We start from the raw sequence: 11433 nt of genomic DNA on the forward strand, positions 1-11433 counted from the left end.
AAAACCAAACTGCATTACTATTTCTTGAAAATGCATTTATCCAGCAAAGCGAAAATTAGCTCAATATATTTGCCTTAACCTGTTGTAAAGCTTCTTTGAAACCTATGTTATTGCAAACATTTTCTAAGATAATGTCTAGTCATCTAGAGTCCATTTGGTTCAGTTCATTTGGCCACAAATGTTGCTTTGAAATTTTTTTTATCCACAGCATTTTAAAGAAAGCTATCCCTCAGGATATCCTGCACTGCTCAGAAGGACAAAACATCCAGTTTTGTAAGATTTAAATTCATGCATTTTTATTGCTTTTCTTCCATCTGTCTGTCTCACTCCTACCAGAAAGTTTTGGAAGGGGCATCCTGAGAACAAAGGGCAAACAGGCTATAAGAAAGATGAAGAGGGGAGAAAAGATACTGAACAAGAAATATTTTATAGGCTCTCTAATTTGAGAATTGTGCTCTATTGTTGAAATTTATCCAATTGAGTAAGATTTTCTTTTATGAGTCTAAATCCTGACATCTAGAGCAAGGGTATGCGTATAATTGTAGGATCTTCCTATTTCGATAGAGGAAGGAAACTGCTCAGCCAGATGGACGTCAATGGGGCCGGAATTGCTGCTGAAAAGCTGCTCACCTCAAGGGGGAAGGAAAAATGTCCCGTTGCTAAGTTACTGATAGGCTTTGCCCTTCCTCTGCTTAATGGGCAATCATTGGGTCAAGGCACAACTAATGACGTTAGAGCTGGCTTTTCCTTGCTAATTGAATAGTAACATAGGAAGTGGCTAAGCGTTTCCTCTAAATCAGCTATTACCCCTTGCTATTCTCTGACCTTCCCTCCTAGGGTGAAGTGTGGGGGACATAGACTATCCCAGGGTAATGAGAACCTGGAGATGCAAAGGATGGAAGATTTAGCCATAGTAAAATTAGCAAATATTAACAATATATGTAGATACTAAAATTGTATAAAATAATGAATTTTTAATGTTTAAAAAATCTTACAGTGAAAACGTGGATATCTATTCCAAATATGTAGTGTTTACTGCTCATACTTGTCCAAGTAATTATTCTTAATGGCAAAAGGCTGTGAAGCCTTATCCTTGGGCTTTATCCTTGGTCTCAAACTCAAAATGTCATCTCCCTTTGGGATTAGAGTAACAAAGTCATCCTCAGAAATTAAGAGTCTCAGGGCACATGATACCCGGCCTCCTGTGGTTAATTTCAATACATGTGGTTTTCAGTGCTTGTCTCTGGCCCAATCACATTCAGCAGTATGTTTTAGTGCTTAAGCTGATGCAACTAGTGTTAGCAAATTTCTAGACTTCACCCTCACAATCATTAGCCCTCCTTTACTCTCAGGCTTTCAGTGAGTTATTGTTCACTAAAAAATGACGTGAAAGACAAGATGTTTCCTTTGCAGCTGAGAAGCAGGAGAGAGGTAAGAAATCTCTATAATTTGAGAGCACCTACCAAGTGCAGGTATCGTGATAGGTGCTGGGAATACTGTGGAAGACAAAGAAGACATAATCTTTACTTACAGAGTTTACAATCACACAAAATTGGAAACTGACTCAGATTAGAATCCGCAGACTGATGTTATCATTGGGATTACATAGAATGGGATTTGGGGAAAAGTCAGTTAAGGTACAAAGAATGGAATTTGAGGAAAGGTGTTAGATGTATTGAGAGCTGAGAAGAATTGGATTGTTCCAGTGGTAGGGGTAGAAACGGTGCTTTTACCTTATTATTTTGGTGAGTAAGCTGTCATCTGAAAGTTACTAATAGTTTGTACTGGTGGAGAAACAGTCGTCTTGCAGCAGCTTTCTGCTTTACTCAAATATCATTATAACGCCATATCTTTATAAATTCCTAAGAATCAATGACAAGACAGTTATTAAGGACTGGACTTATAGTGGAGATGGAGTTGTATTATATTTATATTCCTTTGAATGCAGATCTTAAATGTTTCTGTTTAGGAATTTTTAAAATTGTATGCCTCACGAAGTCATCCGGAGTGAATGGATCAAGTTTCCTTTGCTTTGTAGCTTATAGTGATTGAAGCTTATGAAGATGACGGGAATGATTTTGACCTAGACCAAATAGAAGGGAAGATCAATAAAGCCATTGTGTCATCACACTCACACACACACACACACACACACACACACACACACACACACACACTCTCTCTCTCTCTCTCTCTCTCTCTCTCTTTCTCTCTCTCTCTCTCTTACATATATATCAAGAAGAATGAATAAAAAAGTAACAGTGGGTTACTACCTGTACCAATATATGAGTCAAAGGCAGATAGCTTGTTTTGGGCAGAAAATAGTGTTGATTTTTAAATCTCTCCTGTGCCAGTCATTCTAGCACTCCAGAGGTGTTTTTTGTGTATACAGAGAAAAACAGAAACAACACTATTGATAAATTAGTGGTGACAACATTTTTTCCATTTCTTTTTCTTCTAGGAAAATTGAGTATAATTGCCACTAGTTACACTCATCCCAACTATTCCCCTACTCTTATAAAATGTCACATATTATGGGAAAATATATATTCAGCACCTACTACACACACACACACACACACACACACACACACACAAAGATATAGGAATTTGTAAAAGTACAGTAGAAGATATAAGATATAGTATATATATCTTATAGTAGCATATTTGTTTGCTAACTGAATGATCCAATAGAGAAGGGAAAATTGCTGATTGGGGAAAGACAAGAAAAAATTTCATATACAAGTTATGATTGTAAGCAAGTCGGCAAGGAATCCACACCTTTTTAGAGGAGGTATGTGAAGAGAAAAGAAAGTGAGCCCACTAACATAAGCAAAAGCAGAGGTACACTGAGAAAGCATGGGGCCAGAAGTATCTTTTGTTAAAGCTGTTGTTTCTATTATACCTGTGTTAATCTGAGATATAAAAATTATTGGATTTTCAAATTTGCTAGCCTGCAAATAACTGGCCCCTCAGTTCATTCTTATTTCAGGTTGCATGCAGGGAATATATTTCTTATTAGAATCATGTTTCCTGTCATTTCTACCTGTAGTTTACTTGAACTTTTGCTTTTCCTTCCCTTAGGAATTTGTGGAGAATGGTTAAAAGCTTCCCAAGTACAGTAATATTTTTTATGTTTAGTTATCGTTGTTCATAATGTTATTGCTTCTGTTGATATCTGTGTTGCCTCCCAGGGACTGTCAACAATAATTTATCATCTTAAAAAAAAATCAATTGTTGTTGATCAATTTTATGATTTTTTTTTTTTGTATGTGTGTGTTATAGCAAGACTCAGCCTGCAAAATCTGCATCCTCCCTGCTTGTCCTTCAAACCAGTAGGATACTGGCTACAATCTGTGATAATAAAACTTCCGAAGTAATTCCTGGATCCTTTGATTCATCAGGAAGCCTATTGTAAAAACTTGACTGCCCCAGACTGGCATACTTTCCAGTGCTGAGTTCACATGTGGACATGGAAATTGAAGAATTCAAAGGAAACTCCTATGAACATGTACAAGTGTCGTAAGGATGTTATATAACAAAGTACCTCAAACTGGGCAGCTTAAAACGACAGAAATTTATTGTGTTATGGTTCTGAAGGTGAGAAGTCTAAAATTGAGATGTTGACTTGGGCCATGCTTCCTCTGAAACCTGCAAAAGAATCCTTCCTTTTTTCTTCTTAGTTCTTGGTGGTTTGATGGCAATCTTCACCATTCTTTGGCTTGTGGATGCATCACTCGAGTCCTTCACCTTCACATGGCATTCTCCTTTTGTCTGTGTCTGTATCTCTTTCCTTTTCTTGTAAAGACACCAGTCATCTTGGATTTGGGGCCCATTATACTCTGGATCACTCTGACTTCATCTTGACTTATTACATCTGCAATGACCCTATTTCCAAATAAAGCCACATTCTGGGATACTGGGGATTAGAACTTCAACATGTCTTTTTTAAAGGAGAAACACTTCAATCCATAACAGAACAGAACCTCAGTTTTAGCAAGTATTTCACGCTGCCGCTAGGTATTGTCTCAATTCTTGCCCAGCTGCATTTAATAATTATGATGGATTAGTGAACAACTTGTGTTTGGACTCTACCCTTTTTTAAATAAGAGGTTCATTTTGATTATTTAGATTTTACTTTCTCTGCATGCATTGGCTTTGTTTCAAAGGAGGGACTTGGGAGTAGCTTGTATTTTAAGTTTCAGGCCCTGGTCATGAACAACAAATCCAATCCTGATTCCACTTGACATCATTGTGAAATACTGGATATCACTCTGATTGAGCAGTTGCACAGAACTTATGAGTGTTCTCTTATACAGAATGAAGTGCATATTTTATAACTGAAAAGAAGGATAGAATGAGTTTACAGGATAGCCAAAAATGTAGATGATAGCAGAATAGTTACTCCTGAAAGCTCATTTCTCTCATGGTAATAAATTTTATTCTTAGCTTGGGCTTTCGCCACACAGAATAAAAGCCAAAGTTTCTAGAGTTCTCTTGAAACCAAGTTATGGGCAGTTGAATATGAGCAGAATTGTTATGTGCAATTTTAGTACTACATCCCTCTAGGTCTACGTTTTACCTACTTTGTCTATCCTGTTGCTTGAAATGTGGACTTGATTTTGATATATGTTGAACTATGTGGCAACAGCATCACCCTAAATTTAAAACAAACAAACAAACAAACAGAAAAGAATGTATTCATGATGGATACATATGTTCAAGACACATAGTAGAAGCATTAGAGATAGCACAAAACTACCCTATTTCTTGATTTCAGCATGAGTTCTGTGCATAAGTCTCAGAATTAAAATCAAACAAGCACATAGCTCTTGAGTGGGCTTAGCAGACATTCCAATCTCTTGTCTATAATACAATAATAATTAGTACTAATTCTTTAGAATTAATGAGTACTTCCAGAGTCCTTATCTTTTTAAAGGTAAGGGAAAAATGAGGATGATTCCTGAGATTAGCAAGATAGAAGGTCTAAAGTGTTTAATGTTCAATATTAAAAATTGTTGCTTTATTGTGTATCAGAATTCAGTAAAACAGGGCCCAATGATTACATGTTTTGCATCGAGACTGTGCACCTAAGGTTCTGAACTTGAGTTAAAATTGCTTTTTAGGCTGTGAAAAAAGGTAGCCAACATTGGATTCTTGATTGTTTAAAAATAAGAGAATCTTTCTAAGTGTTAATTGTACTCGTGGAGGACAACTGACAGCTAAAATCAACAAAGAAAATTGGAGGCGAAAACAGGACTATAACAAGGTCAATCTAGAGTATCCTTAAGAGACCTCTTTCCACTGAATAGAAGAGAAATAACTAGACACAACATAGGATTTCAGAATGGTTTATAACAGAGAAGAATAATGGGGGGAGGGTGTATCTGCAGAGCACCACTTTATATAAAAGTATTGGGAGTGGGACAACGCATGGATATGCTCTATGGAAATGCCTTTTATAGCCACTACCGTCAGATTTAGACTAGAAAAGGGAGAAAATTTTTTAAAGGTATTTACGTGATCGTTTCAAATTAATCTATTGAACTTGACACAAAAGAGGCTATTGTTATCAGAAGTGGTCTGGATAGGCAATAATTATCATTACTTTTTTACTGTCATTCTATACTGATGTTCTCTGTAAAGGGAACTAAGGCGTATTTTTACCACTTTTAAGTGATATATATATAACAAATAGGAAATTTTAAGTTTTATTTATAAAATGTATTTATTTTAAATGAATTATAGATTCTTTGTTGAGATCTTTTAAACATTAAGGTGTGTTTCTAAGGGTCATATAGGAAAAGACAGGAGAAAGATTTAAGCTCTGTATTAAATTTGCATTTCAGAAGATAAAACTAAAGTTCAAATTCTAGTTAGACTTAAATTTTTCCCTTAGGCACTTCTCTCAATGCATTCATTGAATTTGTATTAGAAAATATATTAAATTCTGATATTTAATAACAAAATTATTAATTTACCAGTTTAATAGTTGCACATGCACACATTAAATTTTTACTATATTCAGGGAACTAAGCTTAGAAATTTAATGAATAACGTAATTTTATTCTTGGAATCACTATATGAAGTAGATGATATCACTAATTCATTACACACATGACAAAATTAAGGAATAGAAAGCTGGAATTTACCTAGCCTAAATCAGGTGACACAATTCTATCTTCAATTTTAAAGTTTAACAAAAGCATAAAATTTTCTCATCCAAGCAAGAATCATGTAAGTTGCAAACCATTTCAACTGCTTATAACATGTTTAAACATCACACTTAAAACTATAGACAAAGGTAAATAATGTGAGAATTCTGTAGCTCATTATCAGAATTGCAAGTTGTTTCAAGTGCTTCCAATTAATTCAGCTTTCCTTGTCATTTATTTTGCACATTTGAAATTATGAAATGTTGGCACATACAGAACCTATATTACTTTACTTGAATGCATGATTGCCCTTGCTTCTAGAGTGCCTGTTTATTCTTACAGAGCTTTCAAAGTTCAAAAAGAAAATTCTCCAGAGAAGATTCTAGCTAAAAAAGAAGTCATCGAATACAAAACAAACAAACAAAAAAGACAAGAAATGATGGAACTGTTTAACATGTACACCCATAGAATATTGTTATTTATCAAAAATTTTATTCGATGAACATTTATTGAACACCTATTAAGCACTTGGTTCAGTGCTAGTTCTTGGGAATTACAATAAGAATTCGTAAATTCTTATAAATAATGTAAGAAAAATTGTGACCCTCAGGGGAATATTGACACAATACAGTAAATAGATATAAGTGCAGTTAACCTAGAAGACCTAGGAAATTCTCTAAATGTGCCCTGCCAATCATGCCTCTTCTTGCTCCTTCCATGAATGCTTAAGGAGGTACATATACAAAAACATCAGCAAATGAGAAAATGTTAATTGAGTCATGAAGAATGCCCCATGTAAAACTACTCTAGAAATCAAATTGCAGCATGTGACTTAGGCATAAGAATCTAGTAGTGCCCCTTTCCCCATCACGGTCATAATGTTAACATTTGCAATTGCTCAAGGATGTAGTATGGAGCTTGGACAGTGAGATAAAAGGAAATGGCTTTTTTGGGAGGGAGATGTTGGCTCAACTGAAATAGACCCAACTATTCGTCCTGGAACAACCATATTAGCATCTCTATTCTGGAGGAGGAGGGACTAAAAAAGGGAGGAGAGGAGGATAAAGTAGTCCCCAGGCTGAGGGTGTTCTTCCTGACACCCTTTGAGAGCCAATTGGAAGATGAACCTAAGATACCTAAACTGGAAAAGAGATTACTGATGATGGTTGGTAAAAGTTGTAAGCATAAGGGATGTATGAATTAATTTTGAGGTAAAAATAAGCTAAATAAAGTATTTGTGGCTTGGGTGGGGGAAAGTAGTAGGAAGAAGGGGACTTAATTATCATGATTTGGTCATAAAATGCGAAGTATAGGTACTTAAAGATAAAACAGGAGAGGTAAGCTGGGGACAAACAATAAACAACTTTATATTACAGGTAAAGAGTTTTATGTACTTGGTAGTTTGACAGTAACTGGAGGAATTTAAGAACATAAGTAACATGAATCAAATTTATTATATTACATTAAATATCTACATACATTGATTCCAAAAACACATCTCCAAGTCAAATTATTTCTAATATATATTTCAGTAATTTCAAAAAGAAATTCTTTTAAACACTTTATTAGTCTAAAATGAAAATTGATGTAATCCCTACCCCCTTGATTTTCAACTATCCAGCATGATGATGAAGTTTATTTACATTAGAAATTCCAAATGAGTTTGGCTCTTTCAAATTTCAAACCCACTTTTAAAAAAGAATATATATCACTACTGAAAATATTCAAAGTAATTTCTTTCCTTCCCTCTTTCTTCTTTTTTTTTCCCCCATTTTACACATCCATCTTCTACCAATATTTCTAAGCATCTACTTTGTACCAAATTGGGAAGCTTTTATAAAAGACAAGTTCCTTTTAAAGCCTCATAGACTTTAAAGAGCTATGGAGGGGACAGGAAATGAGGAGTTACACAAATAAACAAGGTAAGCACAGAATATAATGAGAACTATGAAGGCAATAGAAGAAGATGATAAGATAGCAGGTGACTAGGGGAAGAAAGAAACTGTGGAATGCTGGCCAGATAAACTTCCACAGGAGATGATATTTAAATTGTGATATGGAGAGTATAAAGGAAGTAAGTAGTCATGTGGACTGCCGGGTAAAAAGCATCTCAGGTAAAAGGAACAGCAGTTGCAAAGCTCCTGAGGCAGAAATGTTTGTGTGTTACAGCATCACAAGGAAGCAGACGTGACTAAGAAGAGTGATCAAAGGATCATGGGAAGAAATTAATTCAAAGAAGTAGGACATTGGCTAGCCATGCTAAGGCCTTGAGAACATGCTATAGAGTTGGGGAGTTTTCAAAATGTAATCGAAAGTCACTTCGGTGTTTTGAACTTTGGAATTAAGTGATCTGAATTACTTTATTAAACAATATTTCAAATGCTGGGCCAATGATAAACTCAAAGACAAATGAGTCAAATCGTGCAAGTTATTTTAGAAGTTGTTACAGTAATTCAGGTTAAATATATTATTCACTAGAAATAAGGAGATAGATAGCTGAGAAAGTGGTAAGAATTGCAAGTTTGAAATATTTTGAAGATAGTTCAAAAGGGATACTCTGATGGATTGGATATGTGGAATTAGGAAAAGATTAAATATAATTTTATGGCTTCAGTAACTCATTTATTAATATAACTTTTCCCTAAAATGGAAAAAAAATGAGGGTCAGCAGCTTTGGGAAGGGAAAAGAAGTATCTTTTAAACACATAAAGTTTAAAATAAATAGATATATAAGTGCACCTCTAAATACAGATGAATGTGAGTTTTCAGGTCATTAGGTATGAAAATAGAAATTTTGGAATCTTCAAAGCCACGAAACCATATAAAATTAGCTACGAAAGCTTTTAGCTGAAGAATAAAAGAAAGCTTTTAGACAGAGAATAAAAACAGGTTAAGTTCCATGTCCTGTGACACTCTATCTTTTGGAGCTCAGAAAAAAGAGACGAATCTCATAAAGAAGCTCGACAAAGAGGAGCAACGATGTAGAAGAAAATCCAGGAGGATGAGATTTCTTGAAAGCCAAATGCGAAAAGTTTTCCACTACAAGGAATGATAAACACTAACAAATACTGCTAGAAAGTAGAGTGAAACAGGGATTAAGAGATTTGGAGCCAGCAGAATGGAAGTTCTAGACAATAGCATTTTCAGTGGCATAGTATGAACAAAAGCCTTATTAAGGACATTGATGAAAGTGGAAGTGGAGGCAACTATCATTAATTTCTTTTACAGATTTTTTTTTTTTCTATAAAGATGGTAGACGAGTAAGGCAGGAGATGGAGAAAGAAATAGAACCAAGGAAATAGTTGTGGTTTATGTTTTTTTTCATTGTTGATTTTTCATTATTTATTATTTTAAATATGGGAGAAAGTAAGAACTGTCTGCATCCTGCTTGAAATCATCCAGAATAAGGAAAAACTTGGTAATGGAGGAGACAGAAGAGGTTACTGCAGGAGTAAAGTTCTTGAATAGATGAAAAAGTATGAAATGCAAGGAAACAAGTGAGGGTTGGCCTGAGATTAGAACAGAAAAATGCTTTTATTTTAAAAGGCAAAAAGGCAATGAATGTAGGAACAGAAATCTATAGGCTATCAAACTTGGCAACCTGGTTTTCCAAAGTTGTGAACAGAAAACACAGGCAGCTCCACATGGAAAAGAATGAAGCACAGACAGAGAGAAGAGAGATGGGGAGAGAGACATTTTTGGATTCCCTGCTCCTCGATTCTTGATTCTAGTCTGTTCCTGAGTCCTAGCTGCATCCTGATCCTTGTGGCGCCCCTATGCTTTCTGTCCCTTTTGTGGTTAAGCAAGCTATAGGGAATGTCTATTGCTTGCAACCAAAAGGTCATAACTAATACAAATGAGAACTGCATTTTCCATTCTGTGGATTTGATTCCTGGAAAAATCTAAATTCTTCACCTCTCTATAAGACCCTCAGACTGGGCCCCGGGTTACCCTTTCAAGGGAGGCCCACATAATTGTATGTCTAGATTTCCTTCTTTGGAGTGGTTACTTGACAATATTTCCTATAACTTGTCCAAATACTGATTTACTTTATAGTATAAATATTAAAATCATGTGTTGGTGTTGTGCACAAGCCAGTTCCTTTCAAGCCTTTATTTTATTTCATTTGACTTGTCTCCATTTTTTAGAAGTGCATGTTGACCTAATTATAGAAATATGACTAACAGGGGCAATGTCAATCCAGCAGCCCTATAGTTCTTAAACCATTCAGTGATCCTAAGAATTTCCTTTCATTTCCAATCACACCAATGAGATTTTCTTGGCCTTGAATCTGTGAGAACTGGGTAAAATTTTGGCCACTGTAATGTCAGCACAATGCATTTTTGTAAATCATTAAGTTCCTGGAAGTTCTTCCACATGAGAGGAAAAAGTCTGTGTTTAACATGAACAATACAAAGTGAATAAAGATTAAACAAGCTTGGGGTATACACACTAAAATAGAATATTTTTTTAAATTTTTTTTTTTTTTTTTTTTGTCCATAGCCTTAAAGAGAAGAATGGTAAAATCAAAGAATGTGACTTCTTGTTAATTTACTAATAGAAATCCACATTTGAGTTAATTTGCTCTGGTGTATCAGTCCTTAATTTGTGTCTCTGGTCAGTTTTCACTGAAAAAGGAACGCTGTTTATTTTTTCGACACAATTTGCATCCTCAAAAAACAGTTTCCGATTTAATTATCTGGCATGCCTTAAATATCAGGTTAGGGCTAGAATACTGATGACAAAGGAAAGCTCAGCTCACACCTTGACACTAAATTTGCAGTCATTAGGTTAGCACAAGTGACTATTTTGGGCAAGTAATTTGTTAAATTTGCTTGGGAAAATGATGGATGTGGATGGAAAGTAAAGGGATATTCTAGGTCACATATAACCAGTTTAAGAAAAACATTTTTCCCGTTATCCTAAGAGTTCTTGGGGAGGATCAGAAGTTTTCTTTGAGAGTTGGGCCACAGAATGAGATTCATCCCCAAATCTGTGAGAGTGTGCCCGCCTTTACCTTTGGGAGAGTTCTTTGTATTCAATCCCAAATCAATGAATCCCAGAGTATCAATCCATACTTCCTCTATTTCTAATCCTAACAGTCCTTTCTTCAGTTTACTATCTACTCACTGAAATTTTCTATTAGAAACATGAAGATGAGTAGGAATTGATTTAAAGTCACTAAATGTCAATTTGAATTAGTAAGTTTTATTAAAATATCTTATCGTGCCAAACCAATGTGATTAATTATCTTAAGTTCCTGGCTGTGGCAAAATTA

This window comes from Pteropus vampyrus, unplaced genomic scaffold (genome assembly GCF_000151845.1).
Source record: "Pteropus vampyrus isolate Shadow unplaced genomic scaffold, Pvam_2.0 Scaffold38, whole genome shotgun sequence".
NCBI lineage: Eukaryota > Metazoa > Chordata > Mammalia > Chiroptera > Pteropodidae > Pteropus > Pteropus vampyrus.